We start from the raw sequence: 14751 nt of genomic DNA on the forward strand, positions 1-14751 counted from the left end.
ATAGGCTTGAACGAAAAGCTTGAGTTGGAAGGATACCATAGACCTAAGGAGGCAGTTCGCTTGAGGTAGCGTAGAATGTTCTTCACTGCAAGCATGTGAGGTTCACGTGGGTTTGCCTGAAATCTAGCACAGTAACATGCAGAGAACATGATGTCAGGCCTGCTAGCAGTAAGATACATTAGTGAGCCTATCATTTGACGATAGAGCGTGATATCAACAACCGGTTTGTCTAGGGATGGAGTTAGCTTGGTGCCGAATGCCATTGGGACTTTGACTTTGGAGTCTCCCATCATACCAAACTTTGCTAGGAGAGTCTTCGTGTAAGCTTCCTGATTGATAAAGATGCCTTCGGGTCCCTGTCTAATATTTAAACCAAGGAAAAAGTTAATAGGACCCATTGAGCTCATTTCAAATTTAGTCTCCATCAGCTTTCTGAATTCAGCTGTTAGGCTGGGATTCGTTGAGCCAAAGATGATGTCATCGACATAAATTTGAACTATCATAAGGTGGTTACCTTCCTTATTGCGAAAGAAGGTTGGGTCAACTGAACCTTGTTTGAATTTAGGAACCTTTAAGAATTTAGTTAGCGTTTCATACCAGGCTCTCGGAGCTTGTTTGAGGCCATACACAGCTTTATCCAGAATGTAGCAATGATTTGGATATTTTTCGTTCACGAACCCAGGAGGTTGCTCCACATACACGGTTTCTTCGAGTTCTCCATTAAGAAATGCACACTTGACATCCATTTGGAAAACTTCAAAGTTTTTTTGGGCAGCGTAAGCAAGAAATATTCTTACAAATTCCAGCCTAGCTACAGGAGCGAAAGTCTCTTCATAATCAATCCCTTCCTCCTGACAATATCCCTTTACTACCAGACGAGCTTTGTTCCTTATAACATTCCCTTCCTTGTCCATTTTATTCCTAAAGACCCATTTGAGACCAACAACCGAGGCATCTGGAGGAGTTGGAATGAGGCGCCAGACTTTGTTCCTTTCAAATTCGTTCAGTTCGTCTTGCATTGCTTGAACCCAATCGGAGTGATCGAGAGCAGTGTTAACTGTTTTCGGTTCAACTTTTGATACGAATGAGTTAAACATACAAAACTCAACTTTGGAAAATAAGGATGTCTGTTTTGCCTTGAGTTGTGATCGGGTCAGGACCTTTTCAGAGACATCACCAACCACTTGAGAGATAGGATGATCTCTGGTCCATTTGACAAGAGGAGGGTAGTTTGGATCAAAGGCAGGGTCTAGTTCAACGTTGATCATTTCTTCTGGCTCGGATTGGCTTTCGTAGTCGAGCGTCATATCAGCTTGCTCCCCCTCGATAGATGAGCTTTCTGGAATGTTTGGAGAAACTTGAGGTCCAGAGGTTTCTTGTGGTGCTTGGTGTTCAAGCGTTGATGCACCTTCGGTTGGTGAAGCACTTTCGGTTGGAGAAGTGCTTTCAGTTGCAGTTGTAGAGCTTGGCTCCCCCTCAACATGTGAGCTTGGCTCCCCCTCGACTGAAGCATCGTTGGATGGAGGTTCATCAGAATTCGATCCTCCTTCGTTCATTCTCCTGGCAGCTTCTTCGACAATTTGCTTCATATGGTCTACCTTGTTGTCTGCTGCGCCTGCTTCTGAGAGAGTAGCTTTCTCTGGTTCGTCAAATAGCTCCATGAACTTCTCGAATAGATTAGCGATCGAGACTGTGACCTGGCCAGTTTGAGGAAAGATTTCCCCAGCGGTGTCTTCTTTGGCCTGTAGCTTTTTGACATAGCTATCGTCAAAAGTCACGTAATAGGTTTCTTCGATTTTTCTCGAACGCTTGTTTAGGACTATGTATGCTTTGGATGTGAGAGAGTAGCCCAGAAAGATTCCCTTGTCGGCTTTGACATCGAACTTGTTGCGGTGTTCTTTAGAGTTAAAGATGAAACACCGTGAGCCGAACACGTGGAAAAATTTCACATTGGGCTTCCTGTTGTTGAGAATCTCAAAAGGTGTGAGCGTGAATCGCTTGTTGAGATAGGACCTGTTCTGTGTAAAACAAGCAGCAAAAATAGCATCAGCCCAAAAATAAAGTGGTAAGGAAGCGAAACTTAGCATAGTTCGGGCAGCTTCACACAAAGATCGGTTTCGTCTTTTGACAACTCCGTTCTGTTGAGGTGTGTAGGGAGCTGAGAAGTTGTGACTTATTCCCTTTTCTGCTAGAAATTCTTCAAATTCCCTGTTCTTGAATTCCAGACCATTGTCGCTCCTGATGTTGCGAACGACCTTCTTGAGTTGTACTTCAATCTGCTTGATGAACACTTTCAGCTTATGAGTCGCTTCAGATTTGAGCTTTAGAAAGAACACCCATGTAAGTCGTGAAAAGTCATCAACAATAACAAGAATATACTTGCTACCACCGATGCTTTCGATAGATGATGGACCACACAAATCAATATGAAGTAATTCGAGTGGTTCAACAACTTTTGTGTTAATTATAGATGGATGACTTTGACGACTCTGCTTCCCCATTTCGCATGCAGCACACAAATGATCTCTGTCGAACTTGAGCAGTGGAAGGCCTCGAACATGACCTCCAGTGACAAGTTTGTTAATATTTTTAAAGTTGAGATGAGAGAGTCTTCGGTGCCACAACCAGCTTTCGTCAGATTGAGCTTTTGATAACAGGCATATAGCTGGGTTTCCTTTGATGGGTTTAAGATTTAGAGGAAACATTTCACCCTTATGCTCTGACTTGAGAATTACCTTCTTTGTCTTCTTCTCAATAATTTCAGAACCTTCATCGTCGAATGAGACTTTGAGACCTGTACCTCCAACAAGCTGAGATACACTGATGAGGTTGTGTTGTAGTCCTTCCACATATGCCACCTTCCTTATAGTAAAATCACCATTAGTTATCATGTCGTATCCCTTTATGGTGCCGAAAGAATTGTTTCCAAACTTGACGTTGCCACCATTTGAAAGAGACCTGTATTCCCTGAGCTCTTCTTTCCTCCCTGTCATGTGACGTGAGCAACCACTATCGATGTACCATTCTTCGTCGAACTGCTCGTCACTTATAACCTGCAAAAGTTAAGCAGATTTAGGAACCCAAAGTTTCTTGGGTCCTCGTGAGCCTTTCACAGGTACAGGAGTAGTAAGAGAGATGTCAACAAGATATGTTCGTTTTATTAGTGTTGTTTCATCTTTCCTTTTAATGGTAAAAACTTTGATTTTATTAGGATTAGGTGCGTTCGGTTTAGACTCTGGTTTGGATGCATTAACCTTCTGTTTGCCTTTTTTTTCAGCTGACGAATGAGATTTTTGAGAACGAACAGAATGAGCTTTAGAGCAAGATGGAGATGAATTGGAAGAATTAGAAGTATTAGATGAATGAGAAGGAGTGGGCTTAGATTGAGATGACTTCTTGGCTGGAGACTCTAGGTGACCCTTTTGCTTTTGATCATTGGTGGGACTGACCTTAGAGTTTTGATTTCTTTTGACTTCAGAACCGAACCTTTGCTTTCGGTTGGAGCAGTTCTCTGAACCGAACCTATGCTTTCGGTTGGAGTCATTCTCTGAACCGAACCTTTGCTTTCGGTTGGAGTCATTCTCTGAACCGAACCTTTGCTTTCGGTTGGTATTCTCTTCTGAACCGAACCTTGGCTTTCGGTTGTTGTGGCTCTCGTGTTTTTTAACAGGATTATTCTCAACTTTTAGATTCTTGTCTTGATGTGAGAAATATGCATTCTGGGATTGCCAGAATTGTTTCCTTTCAGAGAGATTCTTCCTGTATCTCTGGTTCCTTTCACGTTTCTGATTCCTCATCTACTTCGGTTGATGATGGATATTGGCTTTCATTTTCGGTTTCTCCTTAGCTGGTTCACTTTGAACTGTGGGAGTTTCACTTTGAACTGACGAACTAGAGTGAACATCTTCTTTTTCCGAACTTCCATTTTCCTGAGGAATATGTTTCGTACCACTGGTGATTGGCTCATCGAAGTTATCTGGCTTATTCAAGGGTTCTGGTATGTATCTACCTTTACTCATCCATGAGGTTCTTTCTGATAAGCCTACCGTTTCGTTTGCATTATCTATTGGAGCTGACCAGAAGTACTCATCGCAGCCATCAGCATTGTCTTCGTTTACAATAGCTGTGAGTTCAGCGGTCTGATGTTCGGTTACTCCAGTGACCTTGTACACTTGATTTGGAGTGGTCCTGACCTTTTGATATACAACCGCTTTCTCTGCTAAGATCGGGGACTTTCGTTGGGACAATCGAGCGAACTCCACTGAATTTTCAGAAATTAGATTCTTGTGGTTTTCAGGTTCGTTTTTTACAAATTCTGAGCAGTCAACCGTGTCCTCTACAGAAATTTCACTCATGTTGTCATCCTCATTAAGCTCAGATGCATTTTCAACATCAATTTTGTTTTCTGAGCTCAAGTTGGCGTTTAAAGAGTCAAATTTTTGTGTGGTTTCGGTTCTCAGTTTAAGTCTATCATTTTCATCCAAAAGGTTTTTAAGCATGTCCTTGTGGTCCTTGGATTTAATGAAAGATTCTATTTTGTCCAGTCCATACATGTAGGTCGGATTAATGTCATCAGATGATATCACGCTCTCACAATTATAAGCTTCAGCATCGATTTCATCCTCCTTAAACTCAAGGAAGGGCAAAATCATGTGATGGATCTTTTGGCTTATTTCACAGTCCAAGTGAAGCTGAGTAATATTAGAGTAAGAACGTTTTGCAATTAAACAAAAAACATTCCGCTGTTTTAACAACTTTAAATTGTCTCTTTGTAAATAAATGTTTTCGTCTTTTATTTTAACTAATTCAGACTCCTTCAACTCGATCCACATGCGCCGCTCCTCACTCTTCGAAGACACCCTGCTTAATTGATCAGTTAGGTTAGAATTGGTGACTCGAGTTTGAGTTAAACTACTATCTAGATGAGAAATTCTTGTATTAACATTTTTTAGTTCTTTCTCATATGAGGATTGTGGTACTTTAAATGAAACAAAAACCGATTGTACCTTCTTGATCAGTTCATCGACCTCGTTGAACTGCACGCTGAGCGGTTTGGCCGTAAAGCACATATCCTGCTGCTCCTTCGGTTCATTGCTTCCACCATCAGTGTTGCATCCCCTCATCTGAGATACATCGGACACCATGAAGCACCTTCCTCCACTGCTCTCCTCCTTTTCCACACAAGCCTTTCCATGAGAAGGCTTCCTCACTTCATCGTCTTCAGAGTCGGTTGACCAAACTTCCACTCCACCGAACTCGTAATCAGCAACCGAACCCTGCACAATAAGAGCATTCATGGAAGGGTTAGCGGTAGATTTCTTCTTCCTCATCTCATCAAGCTTTTTCTGTAGCAAAGCTTCCTCATCCTTTTCCTCATCTTTTTCAGCCATCTTTTTGAGGACACAATCCTTAGCATAGTGATTTTTCCCTCCACATTAATAACAGCTTACTCCAGAATCACCATTTGCTTTCGGTTCCTTCTTTGGCTCTTCAACCTTCGGTTCATTATTAACCTTTTCTGAACTATAACTCCCCTACCAGTTTCGGTTTTTGTTGCTGGGGAATCTCTTCTTAATGAACCTCTTGGGGTTAGACACCATCATAGCATAATCCTCAGACGTGAGGTCATACTCCTCCAAGTTGAGGTCTTCATCCTCCATCACAGCTTTACTTTTTGACAGGAGGGCCAGCGAACCTAGGCTTGAAACAACATTCTTTTCCTGCAACACAATCTTCTCCTGAGATTTGAGAATACCCACCAGTTTCGCCAAAGAGTATGATTTAAACTGCTCATGGGCTTTAACTATTGACACCACTGCTCTCCATTCTGACCTTAGACCATTTAAGAACGTAACCTTCTGCTCGATAAGCTTCCTTTCGATGTCATGTTTGATCATCCTACTGAGAAGATGATTGAAGCGATCGAACGTCTGGGTCACAGTTTCTTCGGCTCCTTGCCTGAATTCTCCAAACTCAGATAAGAGCAAGGTTTGGATAGAATGTTCAAGATCCTCGTCTGTAGAGTACAGTTCGCGAAGTCTATCCCAAACTTCCTTTGCCGTCGTGCATGAGCTGACCAACCTGAAGGTGTCGGACTGAAGGGCGAATCTTATCAATCTTAACGCCTTGATATTACATTGGAATTTATCCTTTTCATCTTGCGCAATATCTTTGACATCCTTCAGCAGATCATTATACTCCTTTTGAGTTTTAATAATCCTTGACGTTGCAGAATGAGAAAAAGGTCCATTAATGATTGCTTCCCATATGAGGTATCCATTATCCTCAGATCCTATAACGTAGTCTTCGAAGTGATGCGCCCAGACTTCATAATCATGGGTATATAGGATTGGAATCTTCGTGGTTGAACCGATGCTGTTGGAAATATTGATGGGATTTGATTGCGACTCGTCCATTATGATCGAAAAACCTGTTCAAAGATCAGACTTGTAATAAATCAGATTAGGGCAAAACAATAAATATCAAGATACGTCAATAATGAGATGACGGCTCAATAAATATCAGTAATTGCGGAAAAACCCTAATTGAAACCTTTTCACAGAAAAGAAGTGTATCGATTACACAGCCTCCTGCTCTGATACCAATTGATGAGATTAAAACTTAATCTTGAAGATCGATTAGATCTCAAACAGGTAATTAATGATTAAACAGCAAGAACACGAAAATAAAGAACAAGTCAAGAATGAATCAAACGTGTCGAATGATTATAAAATAACCCTCAGAAGAGCTCGATCAAGAACATCAACTGTAGAGGGTTGGAGGTATACAAGAACGATAAAAGAAATCTGTAATACTCTCGTAATAATAGTTATTCTCTAGATCGATCCTATTTTTTTTAATATGCATGCAAGCATATACTTATATAATAAACCTAGCAAGCTCACGGTTGGACAGGCCCAAAACCGGAGTACAAAATAAATGGACTAACAGCCGAGCCCAATGATGCAATCTTCAAACGAATCTTCAACCCAACATGGAGAAATAAATAGAGAGAGAGAGGTTATTATGATTTATTAATATGTTATAAGAATAATATATTTAAGGAGAAATCATATTTGTTTAATTAATATTGGTCAATAATTAATTAAGAATTAATTTTGTGATCGAGTGTAATTAATTAAACTAGAGGGGCTGAATTGTAATTATATGATAGTTACAAAATAAGGTAAGGATTATCTTAAATATAAGGTGAACAAATTTAAGGTGATAATGCCTTAGAATTCGACTAGGATAAGGGTTTCTAAGACTTATCTTATGGTTGCTTGGTAGGCAAGCAACTAGATAAGGATAATGACTAAAACCCTAATCTTTACACCTATATAAACCCCCTAAGGCTCATGAATTCGTCTAGCCCTTCCCAAGAAGCCCTAAGGACGAATTCCTACCTCTTTCCTCTCTCTTTATACCTTCTCCATTTGCTCTTGGTGTTTGTAAGCCATTAGAGGAGTGACACTTGTGACTCTAAGCCTTCCAAAGTCAATTCAAGGAGGAATTGGGATTGTTATTACTACATAACAATCAAGGTAATATCTTAAACCTAATTATATGTTAATATCGATTTCCATATGCTAGAATTAGGGTTTATAGTCTTGGATTCAAAGCACGTACAATAGAGAAACCTAGATCCAAGCATTAGGGTTTGTATGAGCACATAGGATGTCTTATGACGAAAACCCATCAGTGGTATCAGAGCCTAGCTTGGTTTCAATTGTATTGATGCATTGTATATCTAAAAAATTCGATTTTTGGTGTTTTGGAGGATGGACTCGCCGAGTCCATAGCAGAACTTGCCGAGTCCAAGGTGACTCGACGAGTCCAGGCTTGATTCGACGAGTCAACTCGTCAGATAGAGCTTATCTCTGGATTTCTTGTTGTTTTTGCATTGGGATAGTTACCTTATCATGTTAGATCAATATTAATCCAATTATATGAGATATTTGACTATAATTTTGATCTAATTGAAGATATTTATCAATTAATAAGATAATTGTTTCCTTATAAGATAATTGATTAATTATTTTGAGTAAATTGATAAATTGTTTTGCAGGAAATCATTAAATAAATCAAATATGGATAATTATGTGATTAATTGTTAATTTAGATTATTTGTTATTTGATCCTTGTTGTTATGAAAAGTTTCATATTTTGCCCTTTAGGTTTTATAGTTTAAATTTGAACCCCAAAAGTTTTGTTGTTTTGAAATTTAAATGGTTAAAACCCTAATGTTTTGAAAAAGGTTTCAAAACTTGCCCTCAAGTTTTGGAATTTAAATTTTGATTAAATGGTTTAATTTTGATGTATATTTAAATTCTAAACCCTAATGTGTTGAAATGTTTCAAAACTTGCCCTCAAGTTTTGGAATTTAAAAGTTGATTAAAAGTTTAATTAGGAATGTTAAATTCTAAAACTCTAGTATTGTTTTGAAAAAGTTCAAATCACACCCTTATGGTTTTATTAATTAATTAAGGTGTATAATTAAAAGAATTTTAATAAATCCATAAAAGTTTAGGTTTGCAATTTAATTGAATTAAAAGTATAATTGTTAAATAAGACCACCTAATATTTTAAAAGTGTAAAATATACCCTATACAATATATAACATTAAAAGTCTAACATTATATATATATATATATATATATATATATATATATATATATATATATATATATATATATATATGTATGTATGAGTAAAAGTCAGTATTACCGTTAGTAGGCCTCATTCACGAAGCTGGTCTATAAGGGGTGTTTAAGGAAATTGCCTATAAAATGGCGATTGAATGGGTATCCACTCTTACCCACCGCACTCTTGACTAGTGGAGGGTCGTTAGCCGAACGGGTAGGATGGGACAAAAACCTTCCATTATAAGTATAGTGAAGTATAAAAGTAACTAAATGTTTTCATAAAATTCACAATCTTAGTTACTTAGGCTAAAGTGAATTGATGCAATTCCATGAAATTACACTTTGTGCCCTTGCGAAGACGTTAGTGGAGCGTGTGTGGTTAATCGGCACACTAAATGGTTTTAAGAAAAGGTAGCAAAGGGTGACTCAATGTTTGTCATAGTTCGGTGGAGCGTGTGTGGTTTACCGGCACATCGAATAGGTGACTGTAACATGTAAGGGCACCATGTTAGTTTGCATGGTTATTCACACCCGCTTTGTGATCCTCGGCATCCCAGTCACAAACTAGAGGGGCATATCGAGATTTAAACATGCCATTGAAACTTCAATGAATGTCAAAGGATCTAGGAGTTTTCATAGACTTAAAACTTAAATTTCTTTTTTCGTTTTTCATGGTGGAAATTAGTGAATCGTCATTCACTTACCTTCAAATATTCTGCAATTAGGGTTACGACATCCCTCTCCCGAGTTGTAGAATATTGTGTTGGGTCCTAGCCTTAGTATTTCATTTGGGTGATTTACTAAGGACTCAATCTATCAACTAACTTGAATTCATTTTTCTCCCGTTTTGTAGATGTCAAAGTTCGACAACTATGGTCTTCCCAAATCCCGTGGAACAAGCATTCCACATGAAGATGATATTCCACGATTCGATCGAGGAAGAAGAAATCATGCTTCACTTCCTCTACCTCCTCCAATTATTCTCCCTAACCCACAAGTTCAAAGGCTTGAAAAGTTCAAGATCACTCAAGCCCTTTTGGCAGGTAAACATAAAGAAGGAAAGTCCGTGTGTGCACACATCCTAGGGATGAAGTCACACATTGATAGGTTAAGAATGTTGGGATCCGTTGTCTGTGAGGAGATGGTCGTTGATTGGGTTCTTCAGTCACTTCCTAACTCGTATAGTGAGTTCGTAAGAGAGTACTATACGATGAACCGCGACGTGACCCTTATAGATCTCACCTATATGCTTATTGCTGCTGAATCAGCAATGGTTTGGCGCAATAGAAAAGCAAAGTTGATTGGTGAATCTGCCTTCAAGACCTCTATGGATATAGACAATGGCAATGAAAGACATGCAATGATCGAAAAGTTTGATCATAAGCGAAAGGCGATGTCTGAAGTAGTTCCATGTGCTGTTCCAAAAGAGTCAATTTGCTTTTATTGCCAAGAGAAGGGGCATTGGAAACGAAGTTGCCCTAATTACCTAAGAGATCTAAGAGATGGGAGAGTCGAAACGTATGGCTCTAATTTAGGTAAAATCCTGTGACTAACTCTTTTAAGCTTCATTCTAGATTCGGAATACATAATGTGATAAGATTACAATTGATGTTTTGTAGGATCGAAGAAAAGAAAGGAAGCTTAAGGGAAGAAGTGAGCAGAATCTAACCATGAAGGAATGGATTTCGATCGCGTTTCTCGAAGATTAGATTCTTGAGCTACTACTTAGAGTTAGAATTAGATTGCTAAGAAAGATGTATTAGCATAAGTTTTTCAATGAGTTGCATTGTAAGGAGAAATTTTTCCGCAATAAAATAAATTTTGACTTTAAATTTTATTTATTTATCCTTACAATGGCGTGTATGAAAAATTGATGTTAAAATGTTTCTATTATTAGCAATAATGGATTTGGTTCTTATTATGTTATTTATGGAAAGTAGAGAATTTACCAAATAAGGAGAGTTTCTCATCGCCCAAGTTTCAATTGGACAGAAACTTGGAATCATGCAACGTGGATGAACGATGAATGAGAAATTTCGTATTTGGAAATTAGACTAATTCACTGACAAAGTGTCAAGTGAAGGACTAGGAGATCGAGTACACAAAGTTGTGTGTTGATCAAAGTCCACCATAAGAGTAACGAGGTATTCGTCTTGATTTACTAAAGGTTTAGTAAATATGATTATACTTATAAGATTAAGTGTAATTCTGAATTGATTGAAAAAGTTTAAATCAATAGTAGAATGAATAACAAGAATCAAGTAGGCAGAGAGATAAAAGTTTCTCCATTCTAAGAAGAAGGGAGAGTACCTTTTATGCTTTATGAGAGGTCTTAATGATTAAGAACCATATTTCAATTGATCCTCTAAGTACAATTGTATGTTTAAGAAGAGGAATCAAGAATTGAAGAAGTGGTTAAATCAAAAAAAAGTCAATCATACTTCGTTCCAAAACAAGTCTTAAAGTTAAGATTGTGACATTGAGTGAATACTATTAAGAAGGTTTATAACATTCATCAATTGTGGAAAGTTGTGATGTCTTAGATAAGACAAAGACCAACTAAGACCAAAATTATGAAGTGTTTTGTTTTCATAAAAGCTACACTAACTCTCAAATATTTGTTTGTCAAGAAATGTTTTGACAAGAGAATCATATATGTCAAGGAGTCAGTGGGAGTCTTTATAGTCTTGAAAATTTTCAAGACCAAATCAAATAAACCTTATCGATCATCACTAGCACACGAGTTGAGGTTTACAACCTATCGTGATGACATTATTTGGTTTCTGTGCCAATCCAATCGAGTTAATTATGCATGTGAGTTCTATGAGTTCTCATTTTGAACGCATAAAAGGCAAAGCACCTTAATCAATGAAAGGTACATTGATAGGAAAGGGTGAGCTGCTTAACTACTTGGAAAACATGGTGGGCAGTTGTGCTACCATAAGTCAAGAAATCAAGATTAAGAAAGTTTGGTCCATATGAGTTTGAATTTGTCGCAAACTTTGGTTTTAACAAATTCACATGGATAGGAACACATACGCCATTTAAATCTAAGTGTCATAGGATTTCCTCCTTCATGAAAATGATTGTGAGGAAATGCTTTCACTAAGAAAGATTTTAAGAAGATAGTGATTGTAAAATTGCATTCTCGAATTCAATTATGGTTACGGTATCCCTTTCCATAATTTGAATTGTGAGGTTTGGCAATTAGTCTAAAGTGTTTAGACACACATATGAACTATCGAAGGCAAAGGTGTATAAGTTCAAAAAGCCTTGATAAAAGATTATCAAAGCATTAAGTATTAGAAACATGAACTTAAAAATTTAATAAGTATTGATTTTTGAAAGTTAAGATGTTTATGAATACATGTCGAAGCTAGTGGGAGCATGAGTGTTATGTTTTATAATAATCATCATGATAGTGGGAGCATAAAAGTTATGATTGTATGATTATTAAGGCACGTATTGCAAGTTGGCAATATTAATTATAGAAAACAAGAGTCATTCTTTGCAAAGTTGTAAGGAAGGAATAGTCGTTTTGCTATAATTAAGGGAGAGAATATTATGCTTCATTTCAAATCTAAAGGATTAGGTTGAGAAATGTTAATAAATTTAGTCAAGGGTACATAGTGTGTTCTTAAAATTTCGATTATGATTACGACATTCCTCTTCACAATTCGAATTTTGAGAACATAAAACATTATGCGTCGTGTCCCATACACTTCGGGTATAGGATCGATTGCAAATGCTTCAATGTTAGACCATTCTAAAATTTTCCAAATGTCGAGCGCATTTAGAGGGAAAAGGGACTAGAATTGGTTTTGACTAAAATAATTAAACAACTATCAAAGGACAATCCAAAGTTCGACGAGGATTGGTTGCTTGTGAGTAGTTGGAAGTATAGTATTGCAAAATATGGAAATGTTTCCATATTGGATGGACCATATCGACATTATTATGAATAGATAAGATTCTATTAAGAATGAGTTGTCATATGGAAAATATGGAAGCATGTCCATATTGGGAATTGAATATTGAATAATCTATGTCAAGATTAGAAACTTTTATGCAAAAGGATGTTCAAAGGAATGTACTTTGAGTGAGAGACATCATATCTAAGGAATTGTCTTGTAACAATCTCCGATAGAGGACTTTCTAATATCATTGGCAATAGTCTTTGTGACTTTGGTGCAGTGACATTACGAAAGGATAGTTGCATAGAATGTTAGAATCTAGCATATTCTATAAGTAACAAGAATTTGATATTCTTTAACTTATGAAAAACGGATTTGGAGTTGTGAAATGAGAAGGATTGGAAATGTGTTCAATGTGATCTATTTCACAAAGTAAGAACCATAGGCAAACATTGTGAGCATGCTAGGAGCATGGGACAAGTGTTGGAATTCAAGTAAGAAGTTGATTACCCGAAACAACAAATAATGAGTAATCGATATGGTGATAAATAAAAGGTGTTTTATTTATACTCAAAGGTTTGAGGCCATATGGGATTAGTATTATTCTTGTGTTTCACATTTGCATGTTTTGACTTCCAGAATAATTGAGTTTATTAAGAATAATCGAATTATTCGAACGGGCCACAGTTGTTCATATGTTGGAAGTAGATATGAATGAAGACTGTTGTGAATTGGTGTGTGGATTGTCTAAAGAGCATTAGACATAAGCAAATGTTTGCTACAACGTTCATGAGTGCTTATGAATATGATTTGAGCATTGGATTAAACCCATGCTCACTTGGATCACTCCATGAATTGTATCACGAGTGATTGGTGAGACGATAACATCTTATATTCTTGAAACCGAGATGTGTGAGTTGTATCTTGCAAATCAGTTGCACATTGATAATATGTAAACGCACTAGTAACTTGGTGTTATAAAACATATTGTTGTGTGTGATTCGGTGCGTGAGTGCAAGCGAGCATTGTATCAAAGTTTATCCATTCCTTTTATTCAAAGTAGGATAAAGGCGATATCTTTGGGCCCCTCGATGGTTTAGTGATGACAAACGTAAATGCTCGGCCGGGCTAGGGCTAATTTGATTTGCTCAATTAGTCTGTCATCATAAATCAGAAATCGAGAAGTAGTACAAAGAGAATGATTTGAAATCATATCTCATATGATATCTAGAATGGAGGAATATATGATATCTTATCTAGAGGACACGCGTATCTGATAGGATCAGAGTTGACGGCGGCTTTGGAAAGCTACGATTGCAGATCAGGATCTGAAGTCATACGCAGAATAGTTGTTAGACTTATCCAAGTGGAAGACTGTTGGATTAGTGTCTAAGTCCATAACTATTTTGGTATGTACTTGACCCGATGGTGCATGGTCCTTTTGGGTTGCCTTCACCAAAGCAACTTGATTGGAGAAATAAATAGAGAGAGAGAGGTTATTATGGTTTATTAATATGTTATAAGAATAATATATTTAAGGAGAAATCATATTTGTTTAATTAATATTGGTCAATAATTAATTAAGAATTAATTTTGTGATCAAGTGTAATTAATTAAACTAGAGGGGCTGAATTGTAATTATGTGATAGTTACAAAATAAGGTAAGGATTATCTTAAATATAGGGTGAGCGAATTTAAGGTGATAATGCCTTAGAATTCGACTAGGATAAGGGTTTCTAAGACTTATCTTATGTTTGCTTGGTAGGCAAGCAACTAGATAAGGATAAGGACTAAAACCCTAATCTTTACACCTATATAAAACCCCTAAGGCTCATGAATTCGTCTAACCCTTCCCAAGAAGCCCTAAGGACGAATTCCTACCTCTCTCCTCTCTCTTTATACCTTCTCCATTTGCTCTTGGTGTTTGTAAGCCATTAGAGGAGTGACACTTGTGACTCTAAGCCTTCCAAAGTCAATTCAAGGAGGAATTGGGATTGTTATTACTACATAACAATCAAGGTAATATCTTAAACCTAATTATATGTTAATATCGATTTCCATATGCTATAATTAGGGTTTATAGTCTTGGATTCAAAGCATGTACAATAGAGAAACCTAGATCCAAGCATTAGGGTTTGTATGAGCACATAGGATGTCTTATAACCAAAACCCATCAGATTGTTGGGTCAAAA

The sequence above is a fragment of the Lactuca sativa genome, chromosome 8, assembly GCF_002870075.4.
Source record: "Lactuca sativa cultivar Salinas chromosome 8, Lsat_Salinas_v11, whole genome shotgun sequence".
In the NCBI taxonomy this organism is placed as follows: Eukaryota; Viridiplantae; Streptophyta; class Magnoliopsida; order Asterales; family Asteraceae; genus Lactuca; species Lactuca sativa.